Raw genomic sequence first — 16276 nt, 5'->3', positions numbered from 1 at the left:
GGGAGAGAATCTCAAGCAGACTCTGCTTTGAGCGCAGAGCCCGACCTGAGAGCCCTCTGACCAGGCTCCATCTGATGACTCTGAGATCATGATCTGAGCAGAAACCAAGAGTCAGGCGTTCAACCGACTGAGCCACCCAGGGACACCCCCTCCCAAGCTATGTTTTTAGTAAAGAAATTTAGGAAGAATATGTTCTGCTTTTCAAAGTAGTGATCTTTCTTTTTTCCCTTCTCATATGTATATTTGATTTAATTGTTAAACAGTTCATATGCTCATATGGTTCAAAAACCAAAACTGCAATGGTATTGAAATAAGCAATGGCTTCTTTAGTTTCTTTCTAAACCTAAATCTACTGATCAAGTCCACAGTTCACATAACAATGGCTTTTGCCATTCCTATATTTTAAAAACTTCTTTATGTTGATTTATTTTCACTGTATTTCTGTGAGATCAGTATTGTTTCCTTTCTGATAGTGGCCTTAGAGAGGCTAGTGACCAGTCAGGATTAGAATAAAAATACCTGCCAGGTGCTAGCCAGCCATGGTGAGAATGCCAGCAGAGAACACAGGCAAGCTCTGGGTCAGACCTGACTTGGAATTCTGGCAAGCACCATGTTCGTGCTGTGAGATCTCAGGTTTCCCATGTGAGGTCAGGAGCACAACCATATTCTCCCACCTTATTCATTTCACAGAAGAACAATGTGGGATGCAACTTGGTGCTCCTGAACTTTGGTTGGTGTCATAAATTGTCTCTGGCAGAAGTTTGAATTTACTCATGAATGAGTTAGAATCCGTAATTAAAAAATATAGTGTTTATCCTGCATTTTCTATGATGTTGGAGACAAATCAGGAGGAAGGAGAGGAGGAGAGGGAGAGGTACAGAACCCCTCTAGAGCAAGGACTACCTAGATGCTGACAACCCCTGCTCCTCACACATGTCACCTGAGGGAAAGGCTATTGAGATTAGTTGCCCAAGCAGATGAGACTGTCTTATTTTGGCGTCCCCCTGGGCAGGCTTCAAGACAAGGGCTTGAAAGGAGGTAGTGATCCCAAGAAGCCCACAGGAGGGAGTGGGGAAGGGAAGGGAAAAGCCACTAAAGGGTGAGTTAACGTGTGAGTTACTACTGCGGGCAACTGGGGCTCAGCCCTGCTGGGGAATCTCCAAGAATTGTGGAATACACCCCAGAATTGTCCCAATGAAAGACAGAGAGTTGGATTAATAGCCATCTGGGTTATGACTGAGCTAGAAGGAATGAACTCCTGTGGTGTGGAGGAAGGCCTTCAGATTAACAAGATGAGAGGTACAGGTGCTTGAGACAGGAAAGGTCCCCCACGGTTGTAGGTGAACTTGGAAGAGGCCCAGGGAGTATGGAATAGGGCAGCAACAGTGTCTAGTGCTGAGGAGGCGATGTGGTTACCTTCTAATGTCATTCCATTAGATAACTGGTAAAAATGCCTTTCTTCTGGAGTTCCAGGCTCACCAGGCATAGGCATATTTCTACGAGGTTCTGTAGGGTCCATTGTCTGCAACAACACAGCAGGATTTTTTTTTCACTGTCAGGCACATATTTAGTGAAGTAAACATGGAACTCAAGGCTATTGGGTTAATGGGGATGAAGAAATGAGGCATCAGAGACAAGTCTTATCTAATTTAAATCTAATTTAAAGCCCTCCTTGGTAACATAACTGTTCTGGGTTCTATGGTCCTTGGGTCTGGCTTTCTTTCTTTTTGCAGTGCCAACCAAGGAGATTGAATGTGATCTATAAAATTTTGTTACACATCTGATAGAGTGATTTATTATTTTTTAAAACAATTCTCCAAGTTCTTACCTAAAATGTAAGTTATTTCCAATGTCTAGAGAAGTATCCCTAAGCCACAGAGGTCCCCAGGAGGGAGGAGTCACTGACGTCTGCTACACCTGAGTGTTCTCGGCTCCACTTGGCTTCCCTAGTTCCTTTTCATCCTCACACATGTGAGCAAATGCTTTTTTACTTACCACCATCATATTTATGGGGCCCAAATTTTCTTTTAAAAAATTTCATTGCCTAGTGCTATAGACTTTTTTAATAGAATTTTTATTGCCCTCTCCCCAAATTCCTGTGTTGAAACCTAATCTCCAGCATGATGGTCTTAGGAGGTGATTAGATCATGAGGGTGTGTGTGTGTGTGTGTGTGTGTGTGTGTGTGTAGTCATATAGAAACTATATATAATTATTAAATTATGTTTAATTGATAAATTAAAATCAGTTAAATTATTATAGATCACATAAATTATTATATATAAATTATAACCAAATTAAATTATTAAAATATGTTACATTAAAAGAAATATATTTATTAAAAAGAAATATATTTATATTACATATAAGAAATATATTTATATTACATATAAATAAATATAAACAAATATAAACAAATATATACAAATATAAATAAATATATACAAATATAAACATATAAATATATTTATATATAAATGTATAAATATATACATAAATTTATATATGTATAAATATATACATAAATATATAGTACATAAAAATAAATATATTTATTGCATATATTTATTTTTATGTACTTATTTTATATATATATTTTTTTAATAGGCTTTATTTTTAGAGCAGTTTTAGGTTCACAGAAAAACCCAGTAGACAGAACAGGAGTTCCCATTTATCCTATTTTTCTTCCCCTGCCCCACAGGCATGACCTTGCTCACTAGCAGCAGCCTGTACCAGAATGGGAAAGCAGCACCTTCAGTGAACCCACACTGACACATTACTGCCTCCAAAGTGCACAGTGAACCTTAGGGCTCACTTGTAGTTTTGCATATTTTATGAGTTTTGACAAATGTAAATGATGTACATCTGTCACTGGTGTGTAATACAGAATAGTTTCATCGCCCTAAATCAAATTATATTTCAAAGCAAATGCTATCAGGAGACTTCCAGGGAAATATTCTGGGGTTGACCAGATTTTCCCCTTCATCAGTAAGATACGTGCTTGAGCTCCAAATCTAGGTTTCTACAAATTTACCATTTGGGGAGTCATGGGATCAACCCATAAGTCTCCCCCCCCAAGATGACATTTTAAAACCCCCCAAGTCTTTAGATGTCACCTTTCCCATTTTCAGGGTGTCCTCTTCTATTTTTAGAAACATCCAGACAACTTGTGAACCAAGGTCACTTTGCACAGCCGGTGAAGCTCTTGAGTGCACATGCAGACGGGGGTAGGCGCTGAGAATACAGTGTCTGGTAATCCCAAGTGCGCGAGGGGACGGGTGCTTAGGTTTGCATTCAGGAAGGATTTCCCTGACCCAGAGCTCTAATCCTGGATGCCCAGCACTTTAGGAGGATGAGGACTCCTTAATCTCTGTCTTCAGACTCTTACCCTCAGCAAACCCCTCCGGGCAGCACACAGACGACTTAGCCAGTGCTGATTCTGTCTCCACTGATTAGGGCAGTAGTAGTAAGACATGAACTTCATGAACTAAAGCTCTTGCCAAATCAGCAGATATTTATTGAATGCTTGCCTTGTGCTCAGGAGCCAGGTGTCAGTTTGATTCTATTTCCGTCTCTTGTTGGCGACCCTGTGACCATTTATTAAAGTTATAACTCTGTATGTGGTAAGTTTTTGCATTTGAAGGGCGGATTAGTAGAATTAAATGTTTCTATAATTCGGAAAAAAATAAATATAAATTCTTAAAACTAGCAGGAGATACTTACAGGGCTCTTTTGTTTAAGGGACAAAACAATCCTTAGTAGTGTCATACATTCGCTAGTCCAGGTGTCCTACATTAATGTGGGTTCTGAACAGCATTTTAATGCTAAAGTGTAATTCACACTTTTTAAAGTATATTTTCAGTTTTTAAAAGTAATAAATGGGAAATGTTTTTTAAAAAATAGAAAGGCCAAGCAGCTACATAAAAGCATTTCATTATCAGTACCAGTAGCAGAAAAATTTGCTGTGAGAAGAACAATCATGCTAATTTCTCACAGTTACAGTAAGAAGTGTGAAAAGTCCAGTTTTTAAATTTTTAAATCCAATAAGAAAAAAGTTTTTTAAAAAATTATGTAAAATAGTGTATAAAATGTAAATAATTGAATTGATATCCAAAATACATTTGTTAATAGGATAAAGCCTAATGCAAGACTAGATGAATAAATTGACATAAAACAGAATGTTTCTAATTGTAGATATACATAATTTCCTGAGATGACAAGGGAATTCTAAAATTATCCAAGCTTGTTTCAAGTGGAAGAAATACTTATATTTAAAGTATCTTTACCCCAAATATGCATCATGGCCATTTAAAACAGGACAAATGATATTGCTCCTTAAAATCTGAGAAGCTGATGTCACCTTCGACCCCTTTCCTCTTCTGCAAGGTCTCTGACCATTCCTGAGGATTTCATCCTCCTGGGCATCCTGGCTCTGAGTCTATGCTCTTGTGGGTTCCCCGTTTGCCCCATGAGCTACCATCTATAGCTGTTCCCCTTCATTGCTCTTCACGGACTCCGAATGCACTCCATTTCCCTCAGTATCCACATAAATCCACAAGGCACACAAGGCAAATGTGTGCATAGCCAACTTTACCTAGATGTTGGCCAATTGGAGGTGAGGTGGGAGGGAGCCGAGAGTGTTGTGTCAAAAACAACTTAAAATTGGACATTAAATTCTCCACTATAAAATACTCCTTTGAGAAATTTTGACATTTCAGGCCCAGGATTCTCGTTCTTTTTCTTGGCCTTCTCTTAGCAGGTCCCCCAACAATGCCAACATTCCTCCCATTTCATTTTGCAGAGGACCTCTAGCCCACCCTCCTGACTCTGCTTGGAGCCTCTCCTCAATGGGCCTTTGGCTCTGGGTCTCTGCATGTTCCCTCCCCTCCCCATACTCACCAAGGGTAGGGAAGAGACTTCAAGACTTCTCTTCTACCTGTTCGAATTATGCCACAAACATCCCACTTTAGAAGATAGCTAGATATAGTTTTTGTTCTAAATAACCAGCCTTGCTCTGTTACACCAGCCCTGTCTAAATTAAATGAGTTCATGCCGCAGAGAAGAGCAGTACTGCCACCAAAGGCACTTAATCCCAAGACACTTGGCAGCGGCCCTAAAATAAAGTTCACTTTTCTGAAAGGCATATAGCTTTAGCACTTTGCTAAGTATACCGCATCACAACGGGTATCCTGCGTCAGTGAAGACTGATGACGTGTGTGCTGCCCTCACCTCACCTTTCTTTTGCTCTGGAAGCTCATTGTCATTACCGCCCTCCATGCCTCCTTGAACTGTAAAGTGGTATGTACATTTGCAAGTGTTGTAATGAAAAAGACTAAAACCTTTGTCATTGTTAAGCAAGTAGAAATGATGTCATATCTTCACTACTTTGATATAACTTATGAGCCACTATAGTTTGAATAAATCATGTTCACTTTCTCTAAGGGATTGTGAGGCAAAACCCGTCATATATAAATTTGTATGAGAACCAAAGTGAAATTGAGCAGTACCCATAGAACTGACCTGAATTTTAGATATTTTAGGTAGATTGTTGTTAAGAATGAGTGAAGAGATACTACCATAGTGGTTTTCATGATGATCATGGATTGTTCTTCAATTTTTTTTTTCTATAAATTTCTACTCTGACCTTTCATAGTCCATACATCATGACAATTTTTGGAATGTAGTTATCTGCAGCAATGAAAGGCCATTAAAATAATAATGCATAGTAAATGTGCAGTAGCAACACACAGAGGCAGGGACTATTTGAAGATGAGAAAACATTTAAGAAATTTACATACAACTTTGAGCTAACTTTATTTTAAATAAACTTCCCTTTACTTTTACTTAAAACAAAAACAAAAACAAAACAAAAACCAGTGTATGCCAGTATTTATTTATTTGGCATGGGCAGTATATCATTAGTTACTCTTTAGTAACTTCAGCCAAATAAGAATTTATTAGCTAACATCTTGTTAGCAATAATGAAGCCAACAAAATCTATAGATAAACCTGAGCATTTCCTTATAAAGATTTATTTTTCTGAAGTCTAGTGTGTTTTATTTTTATAATGTGCCCAATGATTTTGGCAGGAATGGTGTTGATGGATTTATACAAGATTATTCCCTTACTTCTCCATCGGGCATTGGGTCCATATATTTGCATTCCTTTTAAGATAAAGGTATCCTTTTATTTTATAAGTGCAAACATGTTACTAAAAGCAACGGAGTTTGGACTAATTAAAGTGTAGTTGTATATACTTACATTCTCTGTGAAGTCCTCCTGGTTTTGACATTGCTCATGGAGGAACCATCCCAAGACTCCACTTGCAGAAGGTAGTCTGGCTGCAGGCTGAAAAGCACATCTGACAACCGTTTCAGAAACCGCCTTAATTAACACCTTGCCTTAAATACGAGCTCAACTAAGTTGATTAGCCCTATTTCATGACAGAAACGCTGCCCTCCGATATCCCCTCTACAGATAGGGGAAAAGACGCTAAGCCCCAGGAAAGTGCACTGCAGGGTACATAAACCTGTCTCAGAGTTTAGCCTTTAGTTTAATCCTTCCTTAGCCTCTAAGATGCTTTGTGGGCATTCGCTTAATGCCGCTCTTCAATTTGACACAAAAGGAAAATACTAGGAGAATAGTAAGTTTTCTTTGATGGGAATATGACCTATTTCATATTTCCAACAGGTTCAGAGTGGGAAATTTCCTTTGCAAGTAGAAAAAAAATAAAACACAAGTTATTTTTCACAGAGCTGCAAAATTAAACACAAGAGGCAGTCTATTTAAGGAAGATGCTTCTAGAAAGTACAACTGTACTTTCTAATAGGAAGAAGGCCCTTCACAGTCTGTGTGAGAGCTGCGATCTATATAAAAGAGAAAATATGGAATTTTGAAAATATGATCTGTTTTATTTACTAGTGAAACATGTATAGCTTTGAAAAAGAACACCAATAATAAAAATTTGCTAGTGAAAAGTACAAGATAAGAATCCAAGACAAAAATTAGGTTACTAGTAGTGCTTTAGGCTTCCTGTTTGAAGATAACTTGCTTCTTTGTTGACACACATATTTTTCCCTCTAAGATTTTATTTATTTGAGAGAGAGAGCACACACAAGTTGGGGGAGGAACAGGGGGCAAGAGACAAGCCGACTCAGGGCTCAATCCCAGGACCCCCAGATCACGACCTTAGCCAAAGTCAGACACTTAACTGACTGAGGGGCCCCAGGGGCCCCTGTTGACACACATTTTTATCATTGGCTGTTGAGTTTGCTAAAAAAATTACCTCGTGGGATGTACTGATTTCACTTTGGGATTCTTTCTCCTGAAATGGCAGTCAAGAGCAGAGATTTACATGACTAACAGACCCCATCATGTTTCAGGCCAACCATTTGTGAGCTTGACAACCTGCCCAAGGCATTGAAATTCTTTGAGCCTCAGTTTCCTCATCTCAGCAGAGTCTTGTAGAGTTTCTCTGAGACATGAAGGCAACAATGTAGACAGAATATTTGGATAGTTCCCACTAGGTGTTATTATGTTAGGTAATGACATTATATGGAGTCCTCTATTGAAGAGCCCTGGGAGAAATTTTCCTAGGCCTTCAGTGCTAGGAATAAGAATAATTGGGATTTTCCCTGAGAAAACCAGCCAAAACAAAATCTCAAGAATCATTTATCTAGTGAATGTCTTTCTTTGCACTGGCTACCAGGAAGCTCAAAGCCAAATTCCTGGCCTGCCTTTAGTCATGCAGTTTATTTTATTTTTTTTTAAAGATTTTATTTATTTAAGAGAGAGAGAATGAGAGAGAGCATGAGATGGGGGAGGGTTAGAGGGAGAAGCAGACTCCTTGCTGAGCAGGGAGCCTGATGTGGAACTCGATCCCAGGACTCCAGGATCATGACCTGAGCCGAAGGCAGTTGCTTAACCAACTCAGCCACCCAGGCGCCTCAATAATTTTAGGCCTCAATAATTAGGCATGCATTTTTTAAAAGATTTTATTTTTTTATTTTTATTTGACAGACAGAGATCACAAGTAGGCAGAGAGGCAGGCAGAGAGAGAGGGAGGGAAACAGGCTCCCTACTGAGCAGAGAGCCCAGTGAGGGGCTCGATCCCAGGACCCTGGGATCATAACCTGAGCCAAAGGCAGAGACTTTAATCCACTGAGCCACCCAGGCACCTCAGGCATGCATTTTAAAATTAGAAATTATCCATGGCTTCATCTTATTTTTCCTAATGTTGGAAAAATAAAACCTTTGGAAAAGGTTTTCCTTTTGCCTTGATTTCTTTACTCAACTATCTCTCTCTTTGTATTGTATGTGTATATTAAAATCTCTGCTAATAAATAATAAATGCATATAGATTTTCATCACCAATAGGCCTCAAATCAGAAGAGCTTGTGTCTGAAAGGCTTATCTCTACATTGCTAAACAAGAACTTATAAATGTACTGCTTTCGTAAAAGGGGAATTCCTTTTCTTAAAGGGGAATTCAGTTCATGGCCAGCCCTAAACACCCATCTAACAGTGTAACAGCGGTCCTCATTCCAAGACAGAGCTCCCATTTATAGTCCTGCTCTCTGGAAATGTGATCAGAGTCCTGGTCGCGTTCACCAATGACCTGGTTTCTCTTGGCCTGGCCCTGGATGCATTCCTCCACCCCACGAGCAGCTCTTACTCTGTCTACCCTCCAACATCAGCTCCTGCTATGTGAAGGAAGGAAGGAAGGTGAGGGGCTCTGACAGGAGGAAATGGGGGAGAAGGAGAAACAGGGGCTTCCGGAGAGTCTGGGGGCTCTGATGGGAAGTGGGAGAGAAGAGGTAGAAGCTTCTTTCTGGTATGCAGTCAGTACACATGGGTCTGATTGTGCAGATTGTTAAAAAACAAAAAACCAAAAACCAAATCTCCTGCTTTTGTTAGAAAACAGTGAGTGCCCTGAGCCCCCAAGTACTGTTGCTCCAGGATTTCCACTGAGACACCCCTGCCAGAATCCGGTCAGACTGGTCCGCAGTGGAGGTGACTGTCGCTGTGCTGAGAAGGAGTAGGAGTAGGAGAGCAATGGCTGCAAAGGAGAGGGGAAGGGAGGACGGGCCGGGCCCCAGCTATTTGGGGAGTGGCTAGAAGCAGCTCCACAGGCAGGGAGGAGTGGGTGAGCAGGAGACCAGCCGTGGGTGTGTGGGGTATTTGTTAAGCATTCAGGAGGGTTGGAAATTTGCACCCTATACTCAGTATGAAGAAATGCCTATTTTTTTGCAGTTGTTCTAGTCTCCTTCAAAAGTTCTCTCTCAATAAGAGGTGAGAAACTACATTGAGTCCAATCTGGTACATTCAGACCTACCTAACAAGGCAAAGAGACCATGTTTCTTGGGTAGTCTAGCCTCTTCTGAGATTCAGTTGTCTCCTCTGGATCTTTTCTCCAACTCCCTCTCTTAAGATGCTGCATAAGTTGGGCATGGGCAACATACAGTGTCCCAGCAGGGGAGGGGAGAGTTGAGGGACCATATCTGACCCTGTGGCTCTCTGGGTGTTGCCGCAGGCTGGAGGTTAAGCCGGCTTCCCTTGGGGGCATCATGGCCTGGTCCATTCACCAGGAGGCCCTACCTGTTGACTCAACGTCTGACACACATGTTGTCAAACCTCTGAGGTTTGGCTGTCCATCCTCTGGCTGAGATGGTCCTCCCTGCAGCCCCTGGGACTGATGACCCACTCCAGCAAGCTTCCCAGACAGCGCCTCTGCTACTTACATATCATCCAAGAGGATGCAGGCACTTTCATTGTTTAACAATATTTAGGATAAGCCTTGTATGGATGAAAGTGTTTGCTTATTTAAATAACCGAGCTGGAAATAGCAAACATACTTTACATCTATTGCATATATTCAAGACTATGAAATATGTTACTGTTATAATGGCAATTCCACTGAATCAGTGAACTCTGGTTTATTTCTTGCTCATTTATATTTTACAAGTGGACAACAATTTGGAAATGGTAAGACAAGAAGATAATCAACAGGGGTTTTCGTTTCTCTAGATGCTAGTTTTACTTGCCATTTACCTTCATTTTATCAATTTTTTTAAAGTCTCACTTTCCTTAATAGTCCCCTTAAAAAATAATTACTAAGATTAAGAAAGCCATGAACCCTGAAAAGAAAAATAATATTTAAAAATTGTTTTCTGCCCAATACTGTGCTTTCAAAACATCATTTGATCTTAAATAATGCTTCGCAGGGTTGGGGGAGGAGGCAGAGGAGAGGGAGAGAGAGAATCTTACTCCGACTCCACACCAGTGCAAAGGAGATGCAGGGCTCAGTCTCATGACCCTGAGATCATGACCTCGGCCAAAATCAAGAGTCCAACGCTTAACTAACTGAGCCCCCTGGACACCTCTTAAATAATGCTTTTTAAATGGCCATAAAAATGTCAAGCACCATGAAAACTGTATGCCAGACACATGGTTCTTGCTTCTAGCATATAAATGTTCCTCCCCTCCTTTTTACAAAGGACTCTTGTTCCTGCTACATGATTCATTTGCTCCTCCCTCTTCACTATAGATATAGCATAAGAACTAAATACAAAAAAATGATTGGCAAGGCATAGAAAAAAGAGTAGACTAGCAAACAGAAAGAAATAGTGTTTCATCTTCAAACAGGAAAATTAATTTGAAAGGGTCATTAAAACAATTGCATTTGTAAACTGGGTTTCTAGTGGTGATATTTTCTTTGGCACCAAGATTACAGGATTAACAATTCTTCCAGGGAATTTGGATCTAGACTACTTGGCCACATCACAAAACTTCTGGAATTGAACATATTTTTGTTATGTGGGGATTAGGTATAATGGAATTTGATTCCAAAAATTATTTTCATTTCTCTAAATAATAAAACTATTCCCCACGAAGGATGATCGTGGAAAATGGGAACTATAGTTGCCATGCTCTTAAAGCTCTATAAAATATTGAGCTCTTTTGCTGAGTGTCATTATGATTCATGAGTAACATATTTTTACTGCCATTAGAACACTTGCAAAATTAAGCTAGAATTACCTCAGTTGACTGCTATTAGCCAAAGCTCCAGGATTCAGTGCCAAGAATAAATCCTTGTAATGATAGACTTCAACAGTTGTACAAAGCTGGCTTTTAAAGATTGGTTTCTGGAAACTAAATATTACTTGCTGTGACAAACGGCCTATCATTAATAGATATTTAGCCCTGACCAGTTAAATGGAAAGATTTCTTTTTAACATGTAAAATGTTTACAGAAGTAGCATAATAATACCAGTGATATACTTTTTCTTTTTTAAAGATTTTATTTATTTATGAGAGAGAGAGCGGGTGAATGGGGGAGAGAGACTCTCAAGCAGTCTGAGCTGAACACAGGAGCCTGACTCAGGGCTCAAACTCATGACCCTGAGATCATGACCTGAGCTAAAGCCAAGTGTCAGATGCTCAACCAACTGAGCCACCCTGTGGGTGGCTTTTTTCTTTTCTACAGTCTTCTTTTTGGTAAGGCACCACTGTTGTTTTATAAATATTATCCCTTTCATACCTGAAACAGTTTCTTTGAAAGCAGTGATAGCATCTGATCAAATCCTCAAAAGGTACAATAATGCTATAACTGCATTTCACGTGCACTGCATCATCGATGAAACCAGAAGTGGCCCCAGGTTCCCTCACTCCAGCTTAGTGCTCTGACTCCTGGAATGAACAGCTTCCTGTTGCAAAGGAGTCTTGGGTGTCTATATTTTATATCTAAATAATGAATCACTCTTATGAGTACCACATGGCGTGAAAGATCTTTTTTTTTTTAACTTGTGGTAAAGTACACTCAACATAAAATGTATCATCTTAGCCATTTTTAAGCATTCAGTTTAGCAGCAGTTTCATTCACATTGTTGTACGACCAATCCCCAGAACTCTTTTCATCTTGCAAACTGAAACTCTGTTCCCATTTTAAAACTCCCCCTCCTGCCCTTCTCCTCTTCTCCTCAACTCCTGGCAACCACCATTCTACATTCTGTTTCTACCATTTTGACTACTCCGGGTACCACATATAAGTGAAATCAATACAGTATTTGTTCTTCTGTGACTGGCTTATTTCACTAAGTGTAATGTCCTCAAGTTTAATTTCCTCCCTTTTTAAGGCTGAATAAAATTCCATTGTATGTATATACCACCCCTTAAAAATTCATTCATCCATTGATGGACTTTTGGGTTGCTTCTACCCTTGGCTATTATGAATAATGCTACTATGAAAATAGGTGTGCTAATATCTCCTTAAGACCCTGTTTTCAATTCCTTTGAGTATATATCCAGAAGGGAAATTTCTGGATCATATGGTAATTCTATTTTTAACTTTTTGAGGAATTACTCTATAGTTTTCCACAGCAGCTGCACTATTTTAGATTCCTGCCTGCAAGGCACAAGGATTCCATTTCTCCACATCTTTGCCAACACTTGCTATTTCTGTCTTGTGTGTGGAGAGGTGTGTGTGTTTTACAATAGTGATCCTACCGGGTGTGAAGGGATACCTGATTGTAGTTTTGATATGCATTCCCCTTGTGATCAGTGGTGTTGAACATATTTCATGTGCTTATTGGCCATTTGTTTGTCTTCTTTAGAGGAATGTCTGTTCAAGTCCCTTGCCCATTTTTTAATTGAGTTGCTTGGGTTTGTTTGTTGTTGTTGTCTTGTTGCTGGAGTTCTCTATATATTCTGGTTCTTAGCCCCAAACCAGATATAGGACTTTCCCCCATTATGGCATGGTATCACTTAGATGTAGAACTGAAAAAGAAAAAAAGATCAAACTCATAGAAACAGAAAGTGGAAAAGTGGTTGCCAGGGGCTGGAAGGGGAAAGAAATAGGGAAAGTTTGGTAAAAGGGTATGAATTTTCATTTAGGATGAATAAAATCTGGGTATCTAAGGTAAAACATAACAACTATGATTAATAACATGGTATTGTATAGTCTGGATTCTCTAAGAGTATAGAACTTAAATGCTCTTAGCGCCACCCCCAAGAAAGGTAAATATGTGAGATGATGGATAGGTTAATTAACTTGACAGGGAGACTCTGCACAACCTGTGTTTATCAATCATCACACTGAACATTTAAATATCTTATAATTTTGTCCATTATACCTCAATAAAGTGGAAAAAATATAAATATTGAAAGAATAGTTTCTCAATTTTTTGTGCTGTTTTCTAAGTAATGGCTTCTCAGAGACATGACACTTAACGTTTCATCTGGATTATTAACATTTTCTTCATCACTCTCTTAAGTCTACGATCAACAAAACAATGTATCAGGCTCTAATCCATAGTATTCTCTGATTCTGTGGTATCCATCCTCACAGCCATGGCAGGTCTCAAGCCACCACTGTCCCTGAAGAGAGGCACATGGTTACACATTGTTTCCATCATTCTGATAAGTAGATGTAAATCATCTCAAAACCATAGAAAATAGTAAAAGGTGGTAAAATAATTAGGAAGTGATAAGTTTTGAGTATGTATTATGTTTATTTTTAAGATAATGGATTCAATTGTGACTCTATGTGATTCAATTTTTAATAACGGGTGTCTTTAACTACCAACATGAAAATCCCTCAGAATTTTATAATCAGCGCTTGTGAGTTGTTGCAAGCTGGCCCTGCACAATGCTGCTTAGACCACTTCTGGCCCTCAAACATCCACACTCCTTCCACCCACCCCACCCCCTGCAACATTCTGCTTGGGTTTCTAGAATAGTGGTAACTTTGGCCTCTCCTTGAAAGCTTTTAAGTAGGTCTCCAATAATTGCTATTCAGAGTCTTTCTAAATCTGGCCCCTGCACCCTGCTTGACTCTGAGCCCCGCTTCCTCCCCATTTCTCTGAAAAGCCTTCCTCCTTTCTCACCCTAGTTCAACCCTTCCTTCAGGGTCCAGTTCCAATTCCATAGAGTGTACAGAACCTTCCTCCCTGGGTGCCTCAGTAATCTCTTATCACTTTATTGCCCTTACAGTTTCTACCAGAAGATGCACCCTGAATGAACTCTTATTTTGTGCCGACATTATTCTGTTGTCACGTGTTGTTCCTCATTTACCAATGATAATGTAGTAGAAATGGCTGCTGCCTCCAATTAGAAGGTTAGGGAAAGAATGGTGTTTTGTACTGCTTGAGTCCCCTCCCTGGGTGTCTGCTCACATTCAGAACTATTTACTGAGTATCTACTATGTATCAGGGACTGTGCTAGACATTAGGTAGACACTGGGAAGTCATTGTAAAGGAACAAGACATGTGTTTGTCTTTGCCACCCTGAATGGAAAAGCACACACTAGACATTAAAACTAATTAAATTAAGTTCGGAAGTAAAGTACATAAACAGAGCCACCACATTTTAGAACTAGCAGGGATCTTAGACCAGGCATTCTTACTGGGGACAATGATGCCTCCACAGGGACTTTGTAGAAGCCTGTTGAAGGTTTTTGGTTGTTCGGTTGTTTAGAGAACATTATGGAATTTATGGATAGTCCCAGGGATAGGAGACATCCTGCAAGGTGTGGATAGTCCCATTCAACAAAGCACTGTATTACCTCACACCCAATTTTTAAGTGTTTCACCAGGAATTCATGAAGATAAATTATAATTAGGAAAACTCAGAATTAGAACTCTGCATAAAACACAAAGCTTTCTCTTGTGTGGTTTTTGAAATACACCAACTTTTCCAGATATTCAACTATGATGTAAGTTGAGAGAAAATTGTTGTCTTCTGTTCTATATCTTGTTGAGAGTTGATCATCATTACAAAAAAAATCACATTATGAACAGCAATGCCTTTTATATTATTCAAGTCACCAAATCAACATTTCCTATCATGCTGCAATCTTAGTCATTATACATCTACCTATATAAAATCTCATAATATCCTAATATGGAGAGTGTACTCATTTAGTCCCAATTTCAAAATGTCATATATCTTTAAAAGTCAAAAATAGTCCCAACATATTACTATATTAAATATAATTTAAATATTTTGATGTGTAATCAATTAAGATATTAAATAAAGTAATATAAACACACATAAAATTAAATAAAACATTTTCAATATATGCAGATATAAGCAGCTGGTTTTTCATGTCTTCTGGAATCATGAGGACATGATTAAGTGTGACAAAAATATTCAGCAGCTAAAGGGAGAGCTTGCCTTACGTGTCACTTACAGTGGAATCCTAAAGATGCGTATAAGGATGGTATCTAGAAAGGCAAATCCTGACAAAAGGAAATAAGCCGCCTGGTGTTGGGTATAGTTCTAGAAACTGGAGTTCACACCTCAGGGTATCAACCTGAATGTTCACACTCCTTGTCCTTACCACCTGGTCAGTCATGTTTCCTACAACAAATTGGAGGTTTTAAAACTCATCACCTAAAGGAAAGGTCCAATTACCTTGTGATTTTGAGTCAAGGTTTAGAAAACAGTGAAAGATCAAATGCTTGAAAATGTGGGACATGTTGAGGAAAATCAGGCATGGCACTTACTATCCAGCAAACACAGCCTCCTTGGGTTGCATCTACACCCCCCCCCACACACACACACCAAAACACCAGTCCTCATTTCACACAAGTGCACTTCATTTTCATTTTTTTGTGGTGTCTCCCTCTTAGTTCTCTGGTCCAAACTGCAGCAGAGAGTCACACACAAAATCTGAGAATCAGACGTCCCCAACTTTCAACTAAACAAAGTCACCCCTGACGTAACAGGGACAAACCCTGTCCAAATGTTTGCTGTTTCGTCGTGTCCCACCTGCGGCTGCAAACCCAGGTTCTTCGGATTGGAAGGAGGAACACGCTTCAGAGCAAAAAGAAGCTGCAGCTGGTGACCGTGCTGATTATCCAAGTGGCTTCCCCTCGTTCGACCCATTGAAGAAGTGCCTGGAAGAGACGGTGGGACCAGCCAGCCCAGCCCAAACCAATCCGTCAAGAAGAGAAGTCAGCTGCAATATAGGAGTAACTGCCGGTATGTCAAGTAATTTTCTGGCTGACTCATGAATTCTTTAGGTACAACAAAAAAAATAAGTAATTTTTCTCTCCTGTCTGTAAGACTAATGCATCCCCTTTTCCTGTGGCTAGTTTTTCCACTTTCCACTCATCTACTAATCGCCCTTCTAAAGACACACTAAGAGTAACAAGGGTGAGACCTTATCTTTTCCATCTATTATAGTGCAAAAATGGTATTGCTGCCTCTACTCCTGTCAGAAACCATGGCAACAGCCTCCCCTCCCCACTCCTATGCCCCTCCCTAAGCTCCAGCATAT

Source organism: Neovison vison, chromosome 6 (genome assembly GCF_020171115.1).
Source record: "Neovison vison isolate M4711 chromosome 6, ASM_NN_V1, whole genome shotgun sequence".
NCBI lineage: Eukaryota > Metazoa > Chordata > Mammalia > Carnivora > Mustelidae > Neogale > Neogale vison.
Note: the sequence above shows the minus strand (reverse complement) of the source record.